General features: G+C 41.3%; 2 non-coding genes and 1 pseudogene across 2 annotated transcripts; all 3 read right to left on the reverse strand.

Moving 5' to 3' along the window:
- Nucleotides 1-17,176: 17,176 nt before the first annotated feature.
- LOC149573865 (25S ribosomal RNA) lies at nucleotides 17,177-20,514 on the reverse strand. Its single transcript, XR_016361080.1, has one exon. It is a non-coding gene; the product is annotated as a 25S ribosomal RNA (ribosomal RNA).
- A 219-nt stretch (nucleotides 20,515-20,733) lies between these two features.
- LOC149573866 (5.8S ribosomal RNA) lies at nucleotides 20,734-20,887 on the reverse strand. Its single transcript, XR_016361351.1, has one exon. It is a non-coding gene; the product is annotated as a 5.8S ribosomal RNA (ribosomal RNA).
- A 710-nt stretch (nucleotides 20,888-21,597) lies between these two features.
- On the reverse strand, nucleotides 21,598-22,288 carry LOC149573867 (18S ribosomal RNA; annotated as a pseudogene; the record flags this gene model as incomplete).
- Between the last annotated feature and the right edge of the window lie 5,165 nt (nucleotides 22,289-27,453).

Genomic DNA, 27,453 nt, shown 5'->3' on the forward strand with positions numbered 1-27,453 from the left:
AGAGTTGACTTGGTGAGAGTACTTGGTGGGATGACTTGATGAAAAAACTTAAAGAGTCAACTTGGTGAGAGTACTTGGTGGGGTGACTTGATGAACAAACTTAAAGAGTCAACTTGGTTTGAGTACTTGGTGGACTGACCTGGTGGGGTGACTTGATAACTGAACTTAAAGAGTCACCTTGGTGAGATTACTTGGTGGGCTGACCTGGTGGGGTGACTTGATGAATGAACTTAGGGAGTCAACCTGGTGAGAGTACTTGGTGGGGTGACTTGATGAAAAAACTTAAAGAGTTGATTTGGTGAGAGTACTTAGAAGGATAACCTAGTGGGGTGACTTGATGAATGAACTTAAAGAGTCAACTTGGTGAAAGTACTTGGTGTGGTGACTTGATGAACAAACTTAAAGAGTCAACCTGGTGAGTGTACTTGGTTGGCCAACCTGTTGGGGTGAATTGATGAACTAACATAAAGAGTTGACTTGGTGACACTACTTAGTGGGGTGAGTTGGCGAATGAACTTAAAGAGTCAACTTGGTGAGAGTACTTGGTGGGCCAACTTGGTGGGGTGACTTGATGAACGAACTTATAGAGTTGACTTGGTGAGAGTACTTATTGAGGTGACTTGATGAACAAACTTGAAGAGTCAACTTGGTGAGAGTACTTGGTTGGCCAAACTAGTGGGGTGACTAGATGAACAAACCTAAAGAGTCAACTTGGTGAGACTACTTGGTTGGCCGACCTTGTGGGATGACTTTATGAACGAACTTAAAGAGTCAACTTGGTGAGAGTACTTGTTGGACCGACCTGGTGGGGTGACTTGATGAACAAACTTAAAGAGTCAACCTGGTGAGAGTACTTGTAGCTCCAACATAGTCTTGTTATTTTATGAATGAACTTCAAGAGTTGACTTGGTGACAGTACTTGGTGGGCTGACCTGGTGGGGTGACTTGATGAATGAACTTAAAGAGTCAACTTGGTGAGAGTACTTGGTGTGCCAACCTAGTGGTGTGACTTAATGAACATACTTAAAGAGTCAACTTGGTGAGAGTACTTAGTGGTGTAATTTGATGAATGAACTTAAAGAGTCCACTTGGTCAAAGTACTTTGTGGGCTAACCTAGTGGGGTGAATTGATGAATGAACTTAAAGAGTTGACTTGGTGAGAGTACTTTGTGGGCCGACCTAGTGGGATGACTTGATGAAGGAACTTAAAGTGTCAATTTGGTGAGAGTACTTTGTGGGCTGACCTAGTGGGGTGACTTGATGAACGAACTTAAAGAGTCGACTTGGTGAGAGAACTTGGAGGGTTGACTTGGTGGGGTGACTTGATGAATGAAATTAAAGAGTCAACTTGGTCAGAGTACTTGTTGGGGTGACTTGATGAAGGAACTTAAAGATTCAACTTGGTCAAAGTACTTGGTGGGCCAACTTGGTGGGGTGACTAGATGAAAGAACTTGTATAGTCAACTTGGTGAGAGTACTTGGAGGGGTGACTTGATCAACAAACTTAAAGAGTTGACTTGGTGAGAGTACTCAGTGGTCTGACCTACTCAGGTGACTTGATGAATGAACCTATAGAGTTGACTTGGTGAGAGTACTTGGTGGGTTGACCTGGTGGGGTGACTTGATGAACAAACTTAAAGAGTATACTTGATGAGGGTACTTGGTGGCCAACCTAGTCGGGTAACTAAATGAATGAACTTAAAGAGTCGACTTGGTGATAGTACTTGGTGGGCTGACTTGGTGGGCTGACTTGATGAATAAACTTAAAGAGTCAACTTGGTGAGATTACTTAGTGGGGTAACCTGATGAAAAAACTTAAATAGTCAACTTGGTGAGAGTACTTGGTGGGCCAACTTGGTCAAGTGACTTAATGAATAAACTTAAAGAGTCAACTTGGTCAGAGTACTTGGTAGGCTCACCTGTTGGGGTGACTTGATGAATGAACTTAAAGAGTCAACTTGGTGAGAGTACTTTGTGGGCCAACCTACTTGGGTGACTTGATGAACAAACTTAAAGAGTCAACTTCGTGAGAGTACTTGGTGGGCTGACCTGGTGTGGTGACTTGATGAATGAATTTAAAGAGTCAACTTTGTGAGTCTACATTGTAGGGTGACTTGATGAATGAACTTAAAGATTCGACTTGGTGAGAGTACTTGGTGGGATGACTTAATGAAAAAACTTAAAGAGTCAACTTGGTAAAAGTACTTGGTGGGCTGACCTGGTGGGTTGACATGATGAAAAAACTTAAAGAGTTAACTTGGAGAGATTTCTTGGTGGGTAAACCTGGTGGGCTAACTTGGTGAACAGACTTAAAGAGTCAACTAGGTGAGAGTATTTGGTGGGCCAAACTAGTGGGGTGACTTGATGAACAAACTTAAAGAGTCAACTTGGTCAGAATGCTTGGTGGCCAAACTTGGTGGGGTAACTTGATGAACGAACTTAAAGAGTTGACTTGGTGAGAGTAATTTTTTGGGTGAGTTGATGAACGAACTTAAAGAGTGAACTTGGTGAGAGTACTTAGTGGGGCGACCTGGTGGGGTGACTTGATGAACAATCTTAAGGAGTCAACTTGGTGAGATTAATTTTAGGGCCGACCTAGTGGAGTGACTTTATGAATGAATGTAAAGTGTCAACTTGGTGAGAGTACTTGGTGGGGTGACTTGATGAAGGAACTTAAAGAGTCAACTTGGTGAGAGTACCTAGTGGACTGACCTAGTGGGGTGACTTGATGAAGAAACTTAAAGAGTCAACTTGGTGAGAGTACTTGGTGGGCCGACATAGTGGGGTGGCTTGATAAATGAAGTTAAAGAGTCGACTTGGTGAGAGTAGTTGGTGGGGCAACCTAGTGGGGTGATTTGATGAACAAACTTAAAGAGTCGACTTGGTGAGAGTAATTGGTGGGGTGACTTGATGAATGGACTTTATGAGTCAACTTGGTGAGAGTATCTGGTGGGGTGATTTGATGAACGAACTTAAAGAGACAACTTGGTGAGAGTACTTGGTGGGCATACCTGCTGGTGTGATTTGATGAATAAACTAAAAGAGACAACTTGGTGGGGTATATTGATGAACAAACTTAAAGAGTCAACTTGGTGAGAGTACTTGTTGGGCTAACCTGGTGGGGTAACTTTATAAATGAACTTAAAGAATTGACATGGTGAGAGTACTTGGTGGGTCAACTTGGTGGGGTGACTTGATGAACAAACTTAAAGAGTCAACTTAGTGAGAGTACTTGGTGGCATGATTTGATGAGCAAACTTAAAAAGTGTTGACTTGGTGATTGCACTAGGTGGACTGACTTGGAAAGTTTACTTGAAGAGTCAACTGATTAAGGAAACTTTTCATGTCCACTTGGTAAACGTGGTTGACTTGTCAGCTTGGCGAGCTAACATGGGCAGCCAACCTGGCAAACTAATGTGGTGAGTGGGCCTAACTAGGCAAGTTGGTGGGGCAACTTGGTCAGTGGAATTAGAGAGCCAACGTGATGAGGTAACTCAGTGAGTTGTTTCATTGAGATGACATGGTGAGCTGACTTGGCAAGTCATTTGGAGAGTGAACTTAAAGAGTTGACTTGGCAATGTACTTGACTCAACCTAGCGACCGAGCTCAAAGAGTCAACATGGTGAGGTGACTCATTGAGTTAGCTCCTTGAGGTGACTTGGTGGGCTGAGTTGGCGAGCCAAACTTGGTTGACCTAATTGAATAGTGAACTTGGTGAGCCAACCTGATGAGTTGACATGGTGAGTGGGCTTAAAGAGGGGACTTGGTAGGGTAACTTGGCAAGCCAACTTATTAAGGCAAGATGGTGAGTCAACTTGGTGAGCTGACTTGGTGAGTACACTTAAAGAGTCAACTTTGTGAGGTGACTTAGTGAGTTAGCTAACTGATACAATTTAGGTGGGTCAACCTAGTGAGAAAACTTAAAGAGTTAACTTGGGTGGGCTGACCTGGTGAGAAAATTTAAAGAGTCAACTTGGCAACATACTTGAACAACTAACTTGGTGAGTTGACATGGTGATTGGGCTTAGAGAAGCAACTTGTAGGGGCAACTTGGTGAGCACACTTGCTAGGGAAAGGTGGTAAAATGACTAGGTGAGCCGACTTGGTGAGCTGACATAAGGAGAAGACTTGAAAAGCCAACTTAAGGAGTTTTCTTGGTGAGAAAACTTGAATAGTCAACTCATTGAGCTAACTTGGGGAGCCAACATGGTGAGCAGTCTTAAAGAGGCAACTTGATTGGGAAACCTGGTGAGGTAAGACTGTAAGTCATCTTAGTGAGCTGGCTTCACGGTTGTGAGTAGAATTAAAGAGTCAATTCTTTGAGGCAACTTGGTGGGGTGATTTGTGAAAGACCACATGGGCAGATAAGTTGGTGAGCTAACTTGGGTAGCAAAATTGGCAAGCAAACTTATAGAATTGACTTGCTCTCCCTAGCCAAGATCGCATGCCTGGGTTGACCCAACTTGGGTCACCCAATTGGGTCAACTAATCTCTATCGCCCTAGCCTTGTGCAACCTAACTACATCACTAGAGTGGGTCATTGAGGGAAAAAAATCATAGGAGGCCTCATACATCGAAAAGTGCACAATTTTGGGCATTACAAAAAAAAAAAAGTTAGCCACTTTTGGGTCACGCAAAGGTTTCAGTTCATGTATTGCCAAGCTGACTCGAGTTGTTACACTTGTATACACTAATATGTTAGCAAGAAACACTAATCTATTTTAAAACAAAAGCATTAACTAACAAAACTAGTATAAACTTTAGATGAGACAAAGTGAGGTCCTCAAATGAGAATATAAGCCATGGATAGGCTCTCTCAATGAGGATGATCACTTGATTTGTAGAGGTGTCCTTTGATATGGATTTGGGATGTATGCTCAAGCTTCAAAATGCTTCAATGGAGATGGATTTATGATTTTTGGTGTGGATATGTGAAAATGGTATGAACTTGGCTTCTCAAACTGACATGGTAACTTTAGCTTAAGGATTGTGATTAAAATGGCTTCGGAGGTGATCCAATTTATAGGCTAAGGGCTTGAGGGATGGAGGGCTAAGATGCAAGGATGGGGAAATGGTTAAGGAGGGCTCAGATTGAATGAGAGGAGAGCACATGGATTGTGCTTCCTTATAGCCAATCAGAGAGTGACACATGTCACAGGGAGAGTGGGTGGAGGAAAGGGCATTGATGAGTCAGAAAAGGAGGTTCAAGGATTTAAATGGCCCTCATAATGGCTTGTAAGAGCAATGAATGGGCTTATAAGTTTCATTCATGGCTTTGTAAGAGCTTTTATGGCTTGGTGGTTGGGATTTTTTGAGAGGAGACTTTGGTTTGGATTAGGAAAGTCTTAATCTCATTTAGGATTGTGCAAATGTTTAGGGCATGGGTTAGGCTTGGGTTAGAATTAGATTAGGGATGTTAGAGATGTGCAAGTGGATGGTATTGATGAGGGTGGGTGAGTTAGTGGCTAAGCTTGGTTAGTATGGGTAGATGGGGTGGATTAGGCTAAATGGAGGATTTTAAGGATAGTTTAGGGGCTATTAGATTTGGGGGTTTAGATTTATTAAATGGATTTATTTAATAAATGGGGATCTGGAATTAGATAGGAGAATAGGATTTAATTGATAAATTATGGGTTATTTAATTCATCAATTAGGACAATAGAAGATTAATTAAATTAATCAACTAGGGGATGGATAAGGATTAATTAAATAGGAATTTAATTAATGATGCCTTTAGAGATAGCTAAATAGGATTACCGAAGTGGTGTAATCAGATTTAGGTGTCTACATTTTGCCCCTCTTTGACATAGTGTTGAGAAAACACTATTTCAGTGAAGTTTAGAATGGAGATGACATGAGGAAGATGTTTTAGCAACAAGGTTGGCCCAATCTTGGATAAGAAAAGGAGAGACTAGACGTAGAGATGCCCCCTCGAGAAGGTGGCAGAGAGAGAATATGAGGCTCGACAGCTTCTTGAAAAGCAAAAGAACTTGAGACGAGTAGAGAGACATATTGGAAAAGAGAAGGGGTTGAATTAGCTCAAACTCTCACTATGGGAGAATGATAAAGGGAGGTCAGATTCACAAAAGGAAGAAAGCTTAAGATGTTCCAGGATTGGGGGGAGGATGAAGGAGTGGAGCGCTATAAAATGAAACTAGGAGGAGGGGATGGATGATGGGAAGATAAAGCTCATACAACAAGGTTTCAAGGGTGGGAGAGATATAAGATGGGTTTCAAAGATCCTTAGGATGAGGATTTGTGGATCTTAAAAGATGAGGCTTGGTGGATTGATTGGATTGGTGGATCCCTAAGACTAGGATTATGGATCCCTAAAGCTAAAATTGAAGATTGATTCAAAGAGATATTGATGCATAAGCTGGGGGAGGAAAGATAGATGCTGGATATGGATGAGGGATAATGGAGATAAAGGGAATCCATTGAAGCTTTTTGAGTGTGGGGATACTTTAAAGAGAAGTACCACCATGTAGTTGAGCACTAGATTATCTATAGGACTGTTGGTTAATTGCCAAGGTTACCAAGAACATCAAGGTCATGTCACCAACATTCTAGAGGACTGATGAACTAACTCAAAACAAACACACAAGGATTTCTTGATAATCACACATGAATCCCAAAGGAAGTAGCATGGAACCTAAATTGGGTAACCCACAAGCAGAAAAGAAAAGCAAACAAAAGACCTGATCAAGACCTTGCACTCAAATTTCCCCATTCATAGCACATCGTGATATAAAAGATCATGGCGACTGTGAGGAGGGAACAACCCAAATCACTTGGAAGAGATATGTTAAGAACCAAACTTGAAATCCCTTAAAGAAAATAAATCGAAATAAAATGCAAATCCATAAAAAGGTTAACCTTTTGCCAAAGAGATTGGTAGGACTGGTTACTGATGGACCAAGATCAAACAAGAGGAAGGATGCATCCTGCAAGGATCTATCGGTAATATCAAGGACTAGGGTGAGCTAGGCAAGAAAAACTCTTTAGGACAATATTTTGGTGACAAGGGATCTCGTACAAGGATTTGCTAAAGCACTTAACCAAGAGAACCACAATTTGTGATCAAGCAAGAACTGGCGCAAAGAAATGAGAGGTATCCAATGGACCAAGATAAGGACTAATGTGCAAGGAATATATAGCTGACAGATCCAAATATGTACAAGGGATTACCATACAAAAGTTGAGCATGATAGTATAGCGACTAGAAAGATAAAGATGAAGAGATATGAAAGATAGGTTTGGGATGAGAAGATAGTGGATGAAAAGCCAAAAAGGAGAAGATAGTTTGTGAAAAGCTTAAGATAGCGGGAGTAAAAAGCTGAGGATGAGGAGATAGCAAGAGAAAAGCTCAGGATGGTAGGATAGAAAATGGAGGCTCAGGATGAGGTGATAGCTGAGGGCTAGATACCAATGACAAGGGATGTACTAGGTGATGGAAAGATGGAGGTAATGCTGGGAGATGCAAGGGTATATGAAAAAGGGAACAATGGATAGAGGGATTTGGGTAGAGGAATGCAAAAAGATAAGGATTGATGGAAAGATGGACACAACATGATCTCCAAGAAATAGAGTGCCCCCAATTATAATATGCTATTCAAGAGGATTCTTTATGAGGGATGTGATGGGATTGAATATTGTTCAACAAGAGGATGAGGGAGATAGATGGAAGCTAGGATGAGAAAGGTTAATGAGGTAGAGGATAAGGAGGATGGGTGGATTAGGGATAGGTGGATACAAACTTTGATGGAAAATGGATGTCAAAGGGATGACCGAAAGCATGTATCTAGTGGTGGACTTTATTTCTATCAAGATCCAAAGGAGGATGGTGGGTGAAATGGATAGGATGTGGTTGGCATGGTGGGATGAGATGGGTATGGTGGGTGATGGAAAGTGCCTCCAAGTGTACAGAGCATTTGGATGGAGGGATTATGCATGGCACTTTTTTGCAAAGTTTTCACCATGGTACTTGTCCAAGGTGCCTAAATTGCCAAGTTTTCACCATTGGACTATTTTTTTTTGTTTTTGTTTTTTTTTTTTTTGACTTTTTTGATGCATTTTTACTCATAGATGTTGGTAGGATGGATGGAAAAGGATTGGATTGAACAAGTTGAATGGTGGGTGGGAGTTTGGTAGATAATGGATGGGAAGACATAAGGCTTGTGGGTAAAAGGATGAGGAAAATAGAAAGATAATCATTGGCACACATCTTGAGAGGTGACAAAGTAGTGGGAAAGATGGTATTGAGTGAGGTTGAGGAGAAAATGGAGGAAGAGAAAGATAAGGACTAAAAGTAGAGTTGGAAGATGAAGGATGGGAAATTTGGGATAAGAAGCATATGGACTAAGAGTGGGTGGGGGGATGAAGGATGCATATATGGGGATTTCGATAAAGGATGGATGGATGAGGCTTTTTGAGTAGCATGAATGGATGTCAATTAAGATTTTTCTTTGAGATGCATTTCTTTTATGAGCATCTTGGGTATCCACATGATTTTTTACTTTTTTAGCTTGGGCCTTTGTGGCCTCTTGACCTTTTCTTTGATTTGGATCAAATGCTTCTCTTCTAGAACATGTATCTTAGAAGGGACATGTGGAGACTTGGATTTTTGTGGATTTTTGGATTTATGCTTTTTTATTTTGGCATCCAATATGCTTCTATTAGCCATGGTATGGGAACAAGAGCATGAATGAGATGGAGAGTTAATGCATGGAGTGATAGGGTTTAAAGGTTGGAAGGGATTCAAGGATGAGTTCCATTGATGATCTAGCTGCTGGATTTGAGGGGATGGAAGGATAGATTGGAACATAGGATATGGATGGATATATTTGCCTAAAATGGATGGAGGAAATGAAGGATATGGGCCTAAAATAGATGGAAATAGGGAAGCTATAGGTCCTACAATGGAGGGAAATGATAAAGGATTCATATTAGGTATGTAAGGACCCAAAATGGATGGAAAGGATGGGGGATTTGGATAAGGGGTATATGGACCCAAAATGGAGGGTTGGAGATAAGGAGTAGGATGGGTCCCAAAATAGATGTAGGATAAGATGGATGGGAACTTTGGGGTGGAGATGGAAGGACTTGGGACCATGTAGGAATAGCAGGGATACCAACATCTAGAGATACATTTTTATTTCTTTCTTTAATATGATGTTCACTATTTGGAACACAAGATGTGAGTCCATTACTAGCTGAAGGAGTCAAAGCTTCATATATGATAGTTAGTCCTTCTTCGATGAATCTATCATCATGGACTATGGGAGAGGCATGATCATGGATCAAAGAGGATGGAAGGAGAGAATCTTGAGTTGGATGGAGTGATGGGAATGGATATTGAGATGGAGCAAGTGTGATGGTAGGATTCAGATATGGAGGGGATGGTAAAAGTGGATCATGTAGGGGAATAAGTGGGATGGTGGGATCTGCTATTGTGTTAGCAGATATTCTAACATGCTTTTGGACAAGATATTGATAGGAATGGGTGGGAGTGGATGGTATGATAGGAGAAGTATGGATGGTCTTTTTAAGTGAGGTAGATGGATGGGAAGGAGGTTCTGCAATGGGGATGAGCTGATGGGGGAGGGACTCATGAGGTTAATTATATGGGATTTGGGTAATTCTAGGAGGAGGAGATGTGGATGGGATTTGGAGGGATTTTATGGATGGGAGGTAGGATATGGAAGGGTTTTGATAAGTGGGGTGGATGCGATAGGGATCGTAGTGATAGGATGATGTAAGAGTGATGGGTGTGGGAGAGGGAGTTGCTTTGGGCTTCCTTATAAAATTCCTTGGAGATGGGTGTGTTGGATTAGGAGGAGCAAGGGGATTGAGGTGATGTGTTGTATTAGTAGGATTGGTTGGAGGATTTGGAAAGGGGTTTGGACTAGGGATGTAGCTACTAGAATTGTTCTGGAATGGTGGAGGTTAGGAGATGAAGGTAGAGGAAGATGGAGATATGGCTAATGTATATGAAGAATATGTGGGCACAATATAGGAAGGCAGTAAGGACTAGGATAGTAATGGATTTCCCTTGTCAAAGGCATGGTAAGAAGTACTAGTGGGTATGTTTGGAGGATGGATGGAGTAGTTTGGAGGAATGTTTGGATTTTGGAGGATGGTTGGAGGAATATCTCTAAGGATTTCAATACACTTGTCATAGTTGACAAGATCATCATCATCATTGGAATAGGATGGAGTGGGAGAAAGGAAAATTTGACCAAACTCTTCATGATAGGGTTGGGATTTCATGTTTTTATGATGAGTTGGATGGGGATGGGGTCTTGCATATGGATGAACACGGAAGCTCATGGTTGGATTGGATTAAGTGCAGATTTTGGATTGGCTAATGAAAGATTACCTAGGGAGAGTAAAAGTTGCATGACAGACCTAAGGAGGATTGGCTAGAGATTTTTGGCTTTCCTATGGATGGAATACTTCAAGGGTATGCTGTCAAAAAGTTAGGGTTTTGCTTTCCTATGTGTAGGATTGGTGGCTTTTGGTGTCAACTTGAGGATAAACAAGTGATCCTATGGGGATGACATGAGATTGACCACTTGTGGATCCCAACCTTTAGCTTAAGGTGATGAGGGATGACAAGTGAGAAGGCTAGATTACCCTAGACAAAGCTCTGTCAAAGGGATAACCTTGGGGAGATTGAGGGATTTGGATAGATTGATTGGATAGCAAACTCTAGCAGATTAACAACAATTCCTTAAAGGTTTGGGTGATTTTGGATTGGGTTGCTAGCTAGCTAGGGGGATGATTTGGATGGATTTTAGATTTAGGATTGTTCTAAAGAAAAGAACTAGATAGATTCGGTTGCGGTAGGGGAGCTTGGATGATTTTTTGATGAGGTAGTGACTATGCTAAGTATGCATTAAGCTGGAAGATTTCTGCTTTTTTGGGATTTTGACCAAAGTTGGAAAACATTCATTCAAAAGCTATGAACAAAAAAGTAGACAAAATTTTGGAGCAAGCACATAAAACACACCAACATCCTAGGAAGCTTTCTACAAGGATGAACTTTGGTTTAGCTAGGGATTCCTCGATATATGCAAGGTACACAAGGCCCAAATCTGTAGATGAAATCAAAAAGATGTCACACAACTGCGAGGAGCAGTAACCCACTTCTCCTCTTTCACTTCTCAAGGGTATAAAGTTCCTTGAGTCTTAGCTCGAGACAAAATGTTGATCCCAAGAGAGGTGTCTTTGGATTCACCTCCCAATCTATATACTCCACCAGAATGCTAGAGTTGAGGTCATCCCAAGGGGTGATGAAATCCCCAAGCAGGCCCCCTTAGACTAAAAACAAGGTTTTGGATCCTAGTCTTATACACCCAAGATGGCCCACAAAGGTGACAAGGGGAGAGAAGATTCAAATGACCTTGGGCTAACAAGCAGAGTTCTTTCGCCAACTAATTCTTAGATTGTCTGATCTATTGAAAACAAAAGTGATTAAGACATAGATGTTCAATTCCAACTTGACAGCAATCTCAACATAAATGGAAATCAAGAGATCATCAACATAAGAAATGCGAGTGTCATTGAAATGTGTCAAAATCATGCAATATTCATTTATTTTTAGGCATTCAAGATTGAGTTAAAGTGTTTTATGCCCAAATTTGAAGTGTGAGATATTGCAATGATTATTTGATCCTTGGCATTCAAGATTGTGTTTTGTTGTTTGAAGCATGCATTCCAATAAAAAGTTGATTTTAGTCCATGGCATTTTAGAGTGATTTGAGCAACATTCATTCAATAAAAAATGTCTTTAAACATGCAAGTTTATTCTAAGAAAAACCTACAAAAAAAAATATGATTAGGTTAGTAAGATGCTCCAACCTGCAATACTACAAAAAAGAAATTTGATTACTCACCCAAAATCATCCAAAATGAAAGCTTAACTATGGGGAAAAAAAATTAACTTTTTTTTTAATTTTTGATATGCGTAAAAATTCTTAGAATGGTCCATATCCTACGAAACCACTAAAAGTCAAATTTTGATTTATACTCTCTTTTTTTCTTTTTTTTTCTCTTTTTTTTGAAATTTAGATATGATTATGAGCTCAAAGATATGATGATAAAACCTATAGAAATATGTTAGCATGAAACCTACAATGAAAAACTATCAAAATTTTGAGAAAAACAAATCTCACAGTGAACCCGTGGGTAAAGAACGTGTTCCCACATGTGTAGAAATGTGAGAACTGTTAGTGGGAATGCGGCAAAGTTGAAGCTAAGTTTTGATCTGAAAAGTAAGGTGATCCCATGAGTTAATGTAGTGATCTTGCAGGTTAATGTAGCAATCCTACGCATTAATGCAATGATCACGCAGTCATGGGAATGCAGCAACAGTCAACGGGTATGCAGGACAAAAAACTGGTGACAATAAAAACTGAGGCTATAGGTTAAAAGGTTGCAGAGCGATCCCACAAAACAATGATCCCAAAAGTTCTTGGGAGAGCATTCTTGTAGAGATATAGGTCATCGAATTCATGTTCCTATAGAGAAATTTTTGGCAGGTATGCAAAAAAAAATTTTTGGAAACGTGGTAGAAATTGGTTGTGGATGAACAATGAACTCATAGTTGTGGGTTCATGTTCTTGCTGATAAATAGTCGCATTCCCCTAGTCATGGGATCGCATTCTTGGGGTCGTGAGATCGCAAGATAACCTAGTTTTGAAGTCTTAAAAAATGAAAAATGATGAGATGGTAGGGAACACGATTTCTAAAAGGTGACCTATGTGCCTACAACAAGATCATCAAACTTATCACAAAAACACACAAGCAAACAAGATTAATTTGGTTAGTTAACACCAAAAACCCAAAAATTGATTAAATTGACTCAAATGTGGGGTCCCACCAGGAGTGCCAAAATGTATACACTAATATGTTAGCAAGAAACACTAATCTATTTCAAAACAAAAGCATTAACTAACAAAACTAGTATAAACTTTAGATGAGACAAAGTGAGGTCCTCAAATGAGAATATGAGCCATGGATAGGCTCTCTCAATGAGGATGATCACTTGATTTGTAGAGGTGTCCTTTAATATGGATTTGGGATGTATGTTGAAGCTTCAAAATGCTTCAATGGAGATGGATTTAGGATTTTTTGTGTGGATATGTGAAAATGGTATGAACTTGGCTTCTCAAACTGACATGGTAACTTTAGCTTAAATATTGTGATTAAAATGGCTTGGGAGGGGATCCAATTTATAGGCTAAGGGCTTGAGGGATGGAGGGCTAAGATGCAAGGATGGAGAAATGGTTGAGGGCTCAAATTGAATAAGAGGAGAGCACATGGATTGTGCTTCTTTATAGCCAATCAGAGAGTGACACATGTCACAGGGAGACTGGGTGGAGGAAAGGAATGGATGATTCAACAAAGAAGGCTCAAGGCTTTAAATGGATCTCATAATGGCTTGTAAGAGAAATGAATGGGGTTGTAAGAGTCATTCATGGCTTTGTAAGACCTTTTATAGTTTAGTGGTTGGGATATTTTGAGAGGAGACTTTGGTTTGGATTAGGAAATTCTTAATCTCATTTAGGATTGTGCAAATGATTAGGGGATGTGTTAGGCTTGGGTTAGGATTAGATTAGGGATGTTAGAGATGTGCAAGTGGATGTTATTGATGAGGGTGGGTGAGTTAGTGGCTAAGCTTAGTTAGTATGGGTGGATGGGGTGGATTAGGCTAAATGGAGGATTTTAAGGATAGTTTAGGGGCTATTAGATCTGAGGGTTTAGATTTATTAAACAAATTTATTTAATAAATGGGGATTTGGAATTAGATAGGAGAATAGGATTTAATTGATAAATGATGGGTTATTTGATTTATCAATTAGGACTATAGATGATTAATTAAATTAATTAGCTAGGGGATGAAAAAGGATTAATTAAATAGTAAATTAATTAATGATGCCTTTAGAGATAACTAAATAGGATTACCAAAGTAGTGTAATCAGATTTCGGTGTCTATAATGCCTAGCTAGCTAGATTCAAGACTGGGTAGCCAAAACGATCCGATTTGAGAATTTTCTTTATAAAAAGAGATAATGGGAGGCCTCGTAAGGCAAAAAAGAATGAAATTTTGGGAGTTCAAAAAAAAATATTACCCAATTTTGGATTACACGCAGGGCTCAAGTCACATAGCATTTAGGTGCCTTGGGTGACATGATTCGAGCGAAAAATTGATGGTGGCATGAGTTGTGCAAGAAAATTGGAGGTCGATAAGGCTCAAGGCAATTTGAGTCAAGGTTGCTGAGGTGGGTCAAGTTAAAAACTTTGGGCATTAACCAAAAAGAAATATTTAACCACTTTTGGATCACATACACAGCTCGGGGAACTTAGAATCAAGTTGAGCACGGTGACATGAGTTGTGCAAAAAATTTGGAGATGACTCAAGTCAGGGTATCTAACTCTATTCGAGTTCAAAACTTTGGGACATGACCAAAAAAAAAAAAAAATTTCCTAGTTTTGGATCACGTAAGTGACTCAGGTCACTTAGAATCAAGGTGAGTGTGGTGACATAAGTCGAGCGAAAAAAATGGAGGCGGTTAAGGCTTGAGGCAATTTGAGTCAAGGTAGCTGAGGCGATTCAAGTCAGTTCAAAAACTTTGGGCATTAGCCAAAAATAGAGTTAATCATTTTTGGATCACCTACATGACTTGAGGTGCATTGAATCAAGTTAAGCACAGTGACATGAGTGGTGTGAAAAAATTGCAAGCTGTTAAGGCTCGAGGCAATTTGAGTCAGGGATGCTGACACAATTCAAGTTGAAATCTTTGGGTGTTAACTAGAAAAAGAAGAAGTTAACTACTTTTGGATCATGTACATGACTTGGGGAACCAAGTTGAGCACGGTGATATGAGTCCTATGAGAAAACAAGAACGGTTAAGGCTCGAGCCGATTTGAGTTGGGGTTGTTGACATAATTTGGGTTGAAAATTTTGGGTGTTAATCAAAAAAAAACTTTGACCACCTTTGGATCACACACATGACTCGGTGCACTTAGAATCAAGTCAAGCATGATGACATGAGTCATGCAAAAAAATTGGAGGCAGTTAAGGCTCGAGATGATTCGAGTTGGGGTTGAGGTAGTTGCAGCGATTTATTTTGCGGTTGCCGACACGATTCGAGTTGAAAACTTTGGGCATTAACCCCAAAAAAAGTTAACCTCTTTTGGACCATGTACATGACTTGGGACACTTAAAATCAAGTCAAGCATGGTTACATGGGTTGTGCAAAAAATTCAAAGGCGACTAGGCTCGAGGCGATTTGAGTCAGGGTAGTTGACTCAATTTGAGTTCAAAACTTTGGGCATTAACCAAAAAAATAAGTTAACCAATTTTGGACCACGTACATGAGTTGTCTACCCTTGTGAAAATTACAAAATCCCACCCCCCTGAAATTTGTAGTCGAAAGATTTTTTTGTCCTCACAAAAATTTACAAACCCCACCTACTCGAAATTTGGACTTGGAAGATTTTTTTGCCCTCATAGAATTTACAAACCCCACCCACTCAAAATTTAGCACTTGGAAATTATGAAACCCTACCCGCTTAGAATTTGGACTTGGAAGATTTTTTTGCCCTTGCAAAAATTCCAAACCCGACCTGCCCAAAATTGCACTATTTACAAACCCGACCTGCTAGAAATTGCACTTGGAAGATTTTTTTGCCCTCGAGGAAACTTACAAACCCCACCCACCCAAAATTTGGCACTCGAGAGATTTTTTTTCCCTCATAGAAATTACAAAACCCCACCTACCTAGAATTTGGCACATGGGAGATTTTTATGCCCTCGCAAAAATCACAAACCCCACTTGCCTAGAATTTGGACTTTGGAAGATTTTTCTACACTTGCAAAAATTGCAAACCCCACTTGCTAAGAATTTGGTACTTGGGAGATTTTTCAGTGCTCATGAAAATCACAAAACCCCACCCATCGAGAATTAGGCACTTGGGAGATTTTTTTGCCCTCGCAGAAATTGCAAACCCCACCAGCTCAAAATTTGGCACTTGGGTGATTTTTCTACCCTCACAAAAATTGCAAACCCCACCAGCCTAGAATTTGGGACTTGATCTTTTTTTCACCCTCGTGGAAATTTTACAAAACCCCACCCACTCAAAATTTGGCACTCGGGAGATTTTTCTACCCTCATGGAAATTTCAAACCCCACCCACCAAGAATTTGGCAGTCAGGAGGTTCTTCTGCCCTACCAAATTTTTTTACAAAACCCCACCCACCTAGAATTTGGAACTTAGGAGATTTTTCTACTCTGGTGGAAATTACAAACCCCACCCATCAAGAATTTGGCACTCGGGAGATTTTTTTGCCTTGGCAAAAATTACAAACCCCACCCACTGGGAATTTGGCACCTAGGAGATTTTTATGCCCTCGTGAAAATTGCAAACCCCACCTGTCAAGAATTTGGCACTCAAGAGATTTTTTCACCCTCACAGAAACTGCAAACCCCAACCTCCCAAAATTTGGCACTTGGGAGATTTTTTCGCCGTTACAGAAATTTTTACAAAAAACCTCACCCGCCCAGAATTTGGCACTTGAGAGAATTTTTTGCCCTCGTGAAAATTTTTACAAATCCCCACCCACTCAAAATTTGGCACTTGGAGATTTTTTTGCCCTCATAGAAATTTTTACAGAACCCCACCCTTCTGAAATTTGGCACTTGGGAGATTTTTCCACCCGAGCAAAAATTACAAACCCCACCCACCGAGCATTTGGCACTTGGGAGGTTTTTCCACCCTGGTAGAAATTTCAAACCTCACCCACTTGGAATTTGGCACCTGGGAGATTTTTTTGCCCTTGCAAAAATTGCAAACCCCACCTGTTGAGAATTTGGCACTTAGGGGATTTTTTTTCCCTGGTAGAAATTACAAACCCCACCCATCGGGAATTTGGCACCTAGGAGATTTTTATGGCCTTGCAAAAATTTTAAAACCCACCTGCCCAAAATTTGGCACTTGGAAGATTTTTCCCACCCTCTGCGTACATTACAAACCCCACCTACATGAAATTACACTCAAAAGATTTTCTTGCCCTCACGCAAATTAAAAACCCCACCTACATGGAGAGGTTTTTTCTGCCCTTTGCACATATTATACAAACCCCACCCACTTAAGAGTCAAAAAGCTTTTTACGAATTGAGGTGTCAAAGGGCTAAATCTTAGTGGATCATGGCAGCAAGGCTACTCTATCACTTACAATACCCCATTGCTTATTTAAGTCATCTGCAAAAGATTCTTCTTGTTGACCACTTGAAATTAATATCCAAGATTGCTCCAATGGGCTAATGCACTGATCGGAGATGGCTAATGACACGAGCCCCTAGGAGTGCAAGAGCACCCTTACTGTGGGTCGCAATGTAGCTAGAGAGAGATATGCACCACATCTAGCATGGATTCTAACTTAGAGGTGTTCAGTCATAATCCCACACACGGTAGCTTCGTGCCACTAGCTTTTCAACCAAGTGTGATGGCCAAATGTGTGAATCAATGGTTCCTCTTGTACTAAGTTGAATTACTATCATGGTGCAAATCATTAGTAGGGTAAAACTTACCTATCTCAAGACAATCTAAACCCAGCTCATGTTACCTATTGGTGGGTGAACAATCCAACACTTGGTGAATTCTACTTCATAATGATAGGAAGAGCCGACATTGAAGGATCAAAAAGAAATGTCACTATGAATGCTTGGTTGCCACAAACTAGTTATCCCTATGGTAACTTTTCTGACACCTCTAGGTTCAAATTTTGAAAGTCTAAAGGATTGATAGGCCACGCTTTCACAATTTGTATTCGTACTAAAAATCAAAATCAAATGAGCTTTTACCCTTTTTTTCCACACAAGATTTTTTTTCTTGTTGAGCTCATCTTAGGACACCTACATTATCTTTTAACAGATGTGCCACCCTAGAAAAAATCCCCACCTAACAATGTCTTTTGCCTGGATCAAAGTGCCTAGATGCACCTTAAGGAAAAAAATAGGGGCATTGCCCTGTCTCCACCTCATGGAATAAGTAAAATAATGTTAAAAGTAGTGTTATTTCACTTGCACCCGAAAGCTCCCACTTATTCTACACCTCTCAAGTCATTTCACAAAGTTACACTAGAGTCAAGCTCAATAGGGTCTTCTTTCCCTGCTGATTCTGCCAAGCTCATTCCCTTGGTTGTGGTTTCACTAGATAGTAGATAAAGATAGTGGGAAGCTCATTAATCCATTCATGCACATCACTAATTATATGATGAGGCATTTGGCTACCTTAAGAGAGTCACAGTTACTCCTATCATTTACATGTGCTTGGTTGAATTTGTTCACTTTGACATTCAGAGCACTAGGTAGAAATTACATTGCATCAGCATCCATAGGGACCATCACAATGCTTTGTTTTAATTAAACAATCAAATTCCCCTTGTTCGTACCAGTTCTAAGTTGACTATTCGCTGCCTAGGGAAAACCCTCTAAAGGGGGCATCTTGTGTCCACCACTCGATTGGCATGTGATAGCCCACCCTCATCATGGAAGTAGCTTAGGTAGGCCACCAATAGCCCATGAGTTCAAGGAACAGACCCCTAGGCCCAACTCTTAGAGCCAATCCTTTTCCTAAAGTTACAGATCCACTTTGCTAACTTCCCTTACCTATATTGTTCTATTGACCAAAGGCTATTCACATTCGAGACTGGATTTGGTTATGTGTATGACCAGGCATGAATGGTACTTGGTCCTCTAGATTTTAAAGGGCCATCAAAGGTGCACTAGACACCACAGGACATGCGGTGCTTTGCCAACCGCTAAACCCTATCTCTGGTTGAAACAATTTCAAGATGGGTTGGCTATTAAAAAGAAAAGATAACTCTTCTCAAGGCCCCTAGTGATGTCTCTACATTTCCTAACATTGTCATCCACCACCACATCCTAGTTTGAGAATATTAACCCAATTCCCTTTTGATGATCGCACAAAGTGTGCCCTTGAAATAGGGTTTCCCCATCTCTTAAGATCGACTAACCCATGCCCAAGTGCTATTGACATGGAACCTTTCCCCACTTCAGTCTTCAAAGTTCTCATTTGAATATTTGCTACTACCACCAAGATCTGCACTAGGGATCGGCCCACCCAGGATCACACCCTCGGTTTTGCAACAAACCTTGCATCCTCCTACTCATTGGAGCTTGGCACTTGCCTTGACGGCTGAGTATAGGTTGTGCGCTTCAGCGCCATCCATTTTTGGGGCTAGTTTATTTAGCAGGTGAGTTGTTACACACTCCTTAGTGGATTTTGACTTCCATGACCATTGTCCTACTATCTAAATCAACCAACACCCTTTGTGGGATCTAGGTTAGCACACAATTTGGCACTGTAACTCAGCTTTCATTTCATCTTGCATCACTAGTTCTACTTACCAAAAATGGCCCACTTGGAACTCACAATTCTGTGGTGCGGCTCAACAAAGCAGTCGTGCCGACTAACCTATTTAAAGTTTGAGAATAGGTCAAGGGTGTTACACACTCGATGCCTCTAATCATTTGCTTTACCCAATGAAACTCACATGTGAGCTCCAACTATCTTGAGGGAAACTTTAGAGGAAACCAACTACTAGATAGTTTGATTAGTCTTTCATCCCTATACACAAGTCAAATGAATGATTTGTAGGTTAGTATCACTATGACCCTCCACCAGAGTTTCCTTTGGCTTCACCCTACTCAGGCATAGTTCACCATCTTTCAGGTCCCAATAGGTGTGCTTACACTTGAACCCTTCACAAAAGATCAAGGTCAATCGACAGTGCACCCCCCAAGAGGGGATCTCACTAGTCAGCTTCCTTGCACCTCATAGGTTTTCCCAACCTACCAACTCGCACACATGTTATACTCCTTGGTTTGTGTTTCAAGATAGGTCAGATGGAAAGCCCACTAGCCAGCACCATGAGCATGGAGGTGCCCAAGAGCCTATCGTAAAGGTGTGTGCTTTGCTCCTTGACTACCATGACAAAAGTATTTGTTTGACCAAAAGGTCGCACTTGTGTTGTTGTGACAACCCTCACTGGTACATCCCCTGAACTGAGCAATGGACCAGCTCACACCATTCTACATCCAATTGAGGCACATTGTCAACATCCATCCTCTTCCCTCCTAGAAATTTCAAGCACTCTTTAACTCTCTTTTCAAAGTCCTTTTCATCTTTCCCTCACGATACTTTTTCACTATCAATCTCTCACCCATATTTAGCCTTGGACAAAATTTACCACCTGATTAGGGTTGCATTCCCAAAAAACCTGACTCACCTAAAGTGGCTCGTGTTGCGATAGGGTCTAGGCCTGATGGGGCACTCACCCTCTCTGGCACCCTCTTATAGGGGACTTGGGCCTAGTCCGTCACTGAGGATGCTTCTACAAACTACAATTCAATAGGCTATTTCTTTTCCTTGGCTCATTGATATGCTTAAACATAGTAGGTATTCACACCTGACTTGGGGATGCAATAGAGATGCAGTATGCCTACACTGCAGTGGGCCACTAGACCTAGAATAAAGTTCCTCATGAGGAATCATTCAATTAGCACAAACCAGTGCTGGCCTTTGGGAGCCACCAATCATCATGATGGGCCAATGGACCTTATGCTCATTTCAGCTGACCATGCCACTTGTAGACATGGATGACCATCTCTGCTCCTCACTAGAGAGGAAAATTTTGTAGTATGATGCCCAAGGAAATGTTCCCTTGGCTGAGGCCTCAGGCACAACTTGCATTCAAAGACTTGATGATTCACAAGATTTTTCAATTCACACTAAGTATTGCATTTTGCTACATTTTTCATCATGGCAAGAGTCGAGATATTCATTGCTGAGAATCGTGATTTTATTATGTTTTTATCTTTTGACATCCCAAGTGTGCAAGGCACTAGATCACACATCATTCTTTGGATTTCTAAGGTACACAATGCACCTGTGTGTTGCATGTTAACACATCCTAAACCTTGAGCACCCAATGGGTTTAATGAGGAATGATGTGGTGTGTCCCTGCCCCATGGCCTCACAAAGGTGGGAGTTGATGCATGGGAGAGTTGTGTCATTAGATGAGGCCCCTACCTCATAAATTATGTGAGTGCACCCATCCTAAACATAGAACACTCCAAGCGATATGTTAACACACCTAGGAAAGGCAATGGGGGCTTGCGGCAGTCATGACTTTTTGCTATCAAAATGATGGATCCATGGCACAACATTACACATTTGATCAAGCTATGAAATCTCAATGGGGGATGAGGCCTGGACCCCCTCTAAACTAAAACCATGTAGGTGCCTCTTGCTTTGATGCATACATTGTTTAAAGGCACCGATCATAATCCAAATTACATCCAAGTCTCTTTGCCCCATAGGGAATCCATGCTTTTGATCATAGCATTTGATGTGACCCTTGACCTTGATGGCATTGGACCCATAGCTTGGTCATCCAGCACATCATTGTAGGGCCAAGTGTCTACATGTCACTAAGATTTTGGGGGCGGGGAGGAGGCTAGCTCTATCCCCTATATGATTCAAAGTCTCGAACTGACAATGATCCTACTGCAAGTTCACCTATAGTAATCTTGTTATGACTTCTCCTTCCCCTAAATGATAAGGTTAAATGAACTTCTTGTGATGTTGCTGATAGGAACTGCCATCATTGCCATGATCCAAACACTTCACCGAATCATTCAATTGATAGGAGCAATGGGCAATGTATACAAAGGGTAGGGACATAGTCAATGTGAGTTGATGACTCATGCTTACTATGAATTCCTCGTTGAAGATCAATAATTGAAATGGTCTATCCCCATCATGATGCAATTTGGCAAGATTTCCCAAACCTTTCAGGCCAAGTAGAGAAACTCATTAGTTGCATCAATGTAGCGTGTGTGTGGCCTAGAACATCTAAGGGCATCAAAAACCTATTATTGCCTCAAACTTCCATGGCCTAGGAGGCCATAGTCCCTCTAAGAAGCTGGACATGAAGGGGAACCTCCACATAGCTAGTTAATAGGCTGAGGTCTCATTTGTTAATGGAATTAACTAGACAAATCACTCCACCAACTAAGAACAGCCATACACCACTAGCCATAGAATCAAGAAAGAGCTCTTAATCTGTCAATCCTTAATATGTCTTGACCTAGTAAGTTTCCCCATGTTGAGTCAAATTAAGCCACATGCTCTACTCCTAGTGGTGTCCTTCTATCAATTCCTTTAAGTTTCAACCTTGTGACCATACTCCCCCCGGAACCTAAACACTCTAATTTCTCAGAAGGTGTTGATAAGAGAAACATCCACTGATCCTTGGTCAGCATCATTTATGGTTGAGACTAGGATAGTATCTGATTGTCTTCGAGCCCCCAACTTTCATTCTTGATTAATGAAAACATCCTTGGAAAATGCTTTCATAGTGGTTCATCTTCCATAGATCAAAGTATTTCACCTTTGACAATGAAATACGAATGCCCCCGACAATCGCTATTAATCATTACTCTGGTCTCGAAGGCCAACGAAATAGGACCAGACTCTTATCACTTTATTCCATGCTAATGTATTTAGAGTGTAGGATTGCTTTAAGCACTCTAATTTTTTCAAAGTAATGGCACTAGAATTGTAACCCAGCCAATTAAGGCCAAGAACATGCCATCAAAAAAAGGGATATGAGAGCCAGTGCACACCAAGAAGGCAGACCAACCATGATGACCCAAGGTCCAACTACGATCTTTTTAACTGGAACAACTTAAATATACGCTAGTGGAGCTGGAATTAGTGTAGTTCTTGGCACCAAAATTTTGCTCTAATGGATCCTTGTTAAGGTATTTATATTGTACTCATTCCAATTACTAGGCTTGATGAGCCTAGTATTATTATTTATTATCACTACCTCCCTGTGTCAGGATTGGCTAATTTGCACGCCTGCTACCTTCCTTGGATTTGGTAACCATTTCTTAGGCTCCCTCTCTAGAATCAAACCCTAATTAAGCTCCTTCTCCTATATAAGCTATTAGTGTGAGGCTCCTTCTACATTCAAAATCTTCGATAGCATGGACAAAACCCTTAAAAATCCAATTCAATGAAAAATGTGACCAAATAGCCATCCACGACACCATTTTTAAAGCTCGGCTAGATTGGGTCGATGAAAATAGCTCAGCTAGATCAGGTCGGCTAGAATGGCTCACCCAAATTGATTTTCCTAGGCTGGCTTGGCCAGCTCGGGTCTACTAAAATGACTCACCTAGATTGGGTCAACCAGGCTGGGTTGGCTAGCTCGAGTCAGCCAGAATGGCTCAGGCAAATTGGGTTAGCCAGCTTGGCTCGACCACCTTTTTTCAAGCACACTACCTCTCCTATATAAGTTATTAGTGTACTTAAAGAGTTGACCTAGCAAGGTGACTTCATAAATGAACTAAAAGAGTTAACTTGGTGAGAGTACTTGGTAGGCTGACCTGGTGGGGTGACTTGATGAATGAACTTAAAGAGTTGAGCTGGTGAGAGTAGTTGGTGGGCCAACCTAGTGGGGTGACTTGATCAATGAACTTAAATAGTCAACCTAGTGAGAGTACTTGGTGGGCTGACCTAGTGGGGTGACTTGATGAATGTACTTAAAGAGTTGACCTGGTGAGAGTACTTGGTGAGCCGACCTAGTGGGGTGATTTGATGAACGAACCTAAGGAGTCAACTTGGTGAGAGTACTTGGTGAGCTGACCTGGTGGGGTGACTTGATGAATGAACTTAAAGAGTCAACTTGGTGAGAGTAGTTGGTGAGCTAACCTAGTGGGGTGACTTGATGAACGAACTTAAAGAGTCAACTTGGTGAGAGTACTTGGTGAGCTAACTTGGTGGGGTGACTTGATGAACAAACTTAAAGAGTCAACTTGGTGAGAGTACTTGGTGAGCCAACTTACTATGTTGACTTGATGAAAAAACTTAAAGAGTCAACTTTGTGAGGGTAATTTTTGAGCCTACATGGTGAGGTGACTTGATGAATGAACTTAGAGTCAACTTGGTGAGCTAACTTGGTGGGGTGATTTGATGAATGAACTTAAAGAGTCAACTTGGTGAGAGTATGTGGTGAGCTAACCTGATGGGGTGACTTGATGAACGAACTTAAATATTCAATTTGGTGAGAGTACTTGGTGAGCCAACTTGGTGGGTTGACTTGATGAATGAAATTAAAGAGTCAACTTGGTGAGAGTACGTGGTGAGCTAACTTGGTGGGGTGACTTGATGAATGAGCTTAAAGAGTTAACTTGGTTAGAGTACTTAGTGAGCCGACCTGGTGAGGTGACTTGATGAACGAACTTAAAGAGTCAACAAGGTGAGAGTACTTGGTGAGCTGAACTGGTGACATTACTTGGGGAGCGAGCTTAAAAAGGCAACTTGGTTTGAAAAGTTGGTGAGGCAAGATGTTAAATCTACTTGGTGAGCCAATTTTTCGAGTGAACTAAAAGATTCGACTTGTTAAGGTGACTTATTGGGTGACTTAGCGACCCCACTTGGTGAGGTGACCCAGTGAGCAAACCTAACCAACCCTGGGTTGCCAACCTTGGGGAGAGGTGACTTGGCAAGCTGACTTAGTGAGTAGACTTAAAGAGTCAACTTGGTGAGGCAACTAGATGAGTTGGCTCATTGAGGTGACTTGGTAGGGTGACATGATGATCTGACCTTGTGAGAAAACTAAAAGTGTCAACTTCGTGAGTGTGCTTGAACAATCAACTTGGTGAGCTAACTTGGAAAGCTGACCTGGGGGACCGACATGGTGAGCAAGGCTTAAGATGTGACTTGGTGAGGTGATGCAGGAAGCTCCCCTTAATACCATAAACTTATAATAGAATCATAGAAATAATAGAAAATGCAAGAACAAAATGTGGAGTTCTCATTTTCATCGTAGAAGTGTAATTGCATAATTTGTAAGAACAATATGCTAACCCACACAAATGCCTTCACTAAAATAATCTGCAAGACAAGCTACCAGCTATCACCTAGAGTTGTCCTAGATAATATTCAAGCCTTTCTTAAATAGGAAATTGTATGTCAGCTGAGAAGTTTCTAGATGCTTAGACTTAATACCTATGGCTGGAAGACCCTGGCAATACACATAAGTTGGCCAAATACATCTTTGACAAATTATTTTAGAAATTTTGATAGCCCAACTTCCAAAGGCCATAACTCACAAATCATTGCTCTAATTGGCTATTATAACCACTTTTTGGAAATGCCAGCTTCTAATCTATAGGCTTAGAATATTGCATGTTCCCTTCCCTCAATTTTTTGAACCTCATATGAGCACTCTAAGGCCTCCAACGGTGAGCCTAAATATTTTTGGGAAATTTTTCCACCAAAAATTTGTAATAACTTCTCGACACTTATGCTTTAGCAAACTTGGTGAGTAGACTTAGAGAGTCAACTCATTGAGGTGACTTGGTGGGGTTGACCTAGCAAGGTGAAACCCACCTGGTGAGCAGACTACAAGAGTTGACTTGGTGAGCACACTGGAATTGCTAGCTTGGTGACCTGACATGGTGAGCTAACATGGCAAGTGGGCTTAATGAGGCTAGTTGGTGGGGCAACTTGGAAAGTGGAATTAAAGAGCCAACTTGGTGAGGCAACTTGGTGAGTTAGTTTGTTTAGATGACATGGTGAGCCAAACTAGGGAGGTGACTTGGCAAGTGAACTTGGTGAGATGACTTAGCAAGCCAAATTAGGGAGTCAACTTGGCAAGTAAACTTGAAGATTCAACACATTAAGGAAAATTTTAAAGTCCACTTGGTGAACCGACCTAGGGAGATGACCTAGGGGTGAACTTGGTGAGCATGCTTGAATTATCGACTTGGTGAGCTAACATAGGGAGCCAACCTAGGGAACCGATATGGTGAGTGGACCTAATGGGGTGAGTTGGTGGGTTGACTTGGCAAGTGGAATTAGAGAGCCAATGTGGTGTGGCAACTTGATGAGTTGGTTCATTGAGATGACACGATGAGCTAACCTGGCGAGTTGACCTAGTGAGCTAACATAACAAGCTAACTTGATGAGCCGAATTGAGGAGTTGACCAAGCGAGCGAACAAGGTGAGATGACTTGTTGAGCCTACTTGAGTAGTTAAGAGCTGAAATGGTGAGTAAGCTTAAAGAGGTGATCTATTGGGGAAAATTAGCAAACTGACTTATTGAGGCAACTTGATGAGCTAGCTTGGTGAGCGGATTGAAAGAGTCAACTTGTTTAGGTGACTTGGTGAGTTGGCTTGTTGAGGTATCTTGGTGGGGTGGCTTGGTGAGCTAACTTAGAAAGTTGAACCTGGCAATCAAACATGGTGAGTGGGCTTAAAGTGGTAACTTGGTGGGGCAACTTTGTGAGGCCACTTGGTAAGGCAAGATGGTGAGTCAACCTATTGAGGTGACTTGGCGAGATGACTTGGTGAGTAGACTTAAAGACTAACCTTGATGAGGAACTTTGGTGGGGTGACTTGATGAGCAAACTTAAAGAGTCAACTTGGTGAGTGTACTTGAACAGTCAATTTGGTGAGATGACTTGGTGACATTACTTGGGGAGTCGAGCTAGTGAGCCAAATTGGTGAGCAAGCTTAAAATTTTGATTTGGTTGGGAAAGTTGGTGAGCCCACTTGGCGAGGAAAGATGGTAAGTCAACTCAATGAGCCAACTTGTCAAGCATACTTAAAGAGTCAACTTGGTGAGGTGACCTAGCAAGTGAACCTGACCAACCCTGGGTCACCAGCCCTAAGCTTATATGGTGAGTGGGCTTAAAGTGGAAACTTGGCAAGGCCACTTGGTGAGTCAAGATGGTGAGTCAACTTGGGAAAATGACTTGGTGAGTAGACTTAAAGACTGATCTTGATGAGTCACTTTGGTGGGGTGACTTGATGAGCGAACTTAAAGAGTCAACTTGCTGAGCATACTTGAACAGTCAACTTGGTGACATTACTTGGGGAGCCAAGCTGGTGTGCTGAATTGGTGAGTAGGCTTAAAAAGGTGACTTGGTTGGGGACGTTTAGCAAGGCAAGATCGTAAGTCAACTTGGTGAGCCAACTTGTCGAGCTAACATGGTGAGTAGGGTTAAAGAGTCAACTTGATGAGGCAACTAGATGAGTTGGCTCATTGAGGCAACTTGGTGGGGTGACTTAATGAGCTGACCTGGTGAGAAGACCCCTTGAGTGAACTAAAAGTGTTGACTTGGCAAGTGTGCTTGAATAGTCAACTTGGTGAGCTAACTCAAAAAGCTGACCTAGGGAGTCCACATGGTGAGCAGGGCTTAAGAGGTGACTTGGTGAGGTGGCACAGGAAGCTCCCCTTAATACCATAAACTTATAACAGAAACATAAGAATAATAGAAAATGCAAGAACAAAATGTGGACTTCTTATTTACACCACAGATGCAGAATTACAGAATTCATAAG

The sequence above is a fragment of the Cupressus sempervirens genome, chromosome 2 (genome assembly GCF_028749045.1).
Source record: "Cupressus sempervirens isolate cs-2001-9-10 chromosome 2, ASM2874904v1, whole genome shotgun sequence".
Lineage (NCBI taxonomy): Eukaryota > Viridiplantae > Streptophyta > Pinopsida > Cupressales > Cupressaceae > Cupressus > Cupressus sempervirens.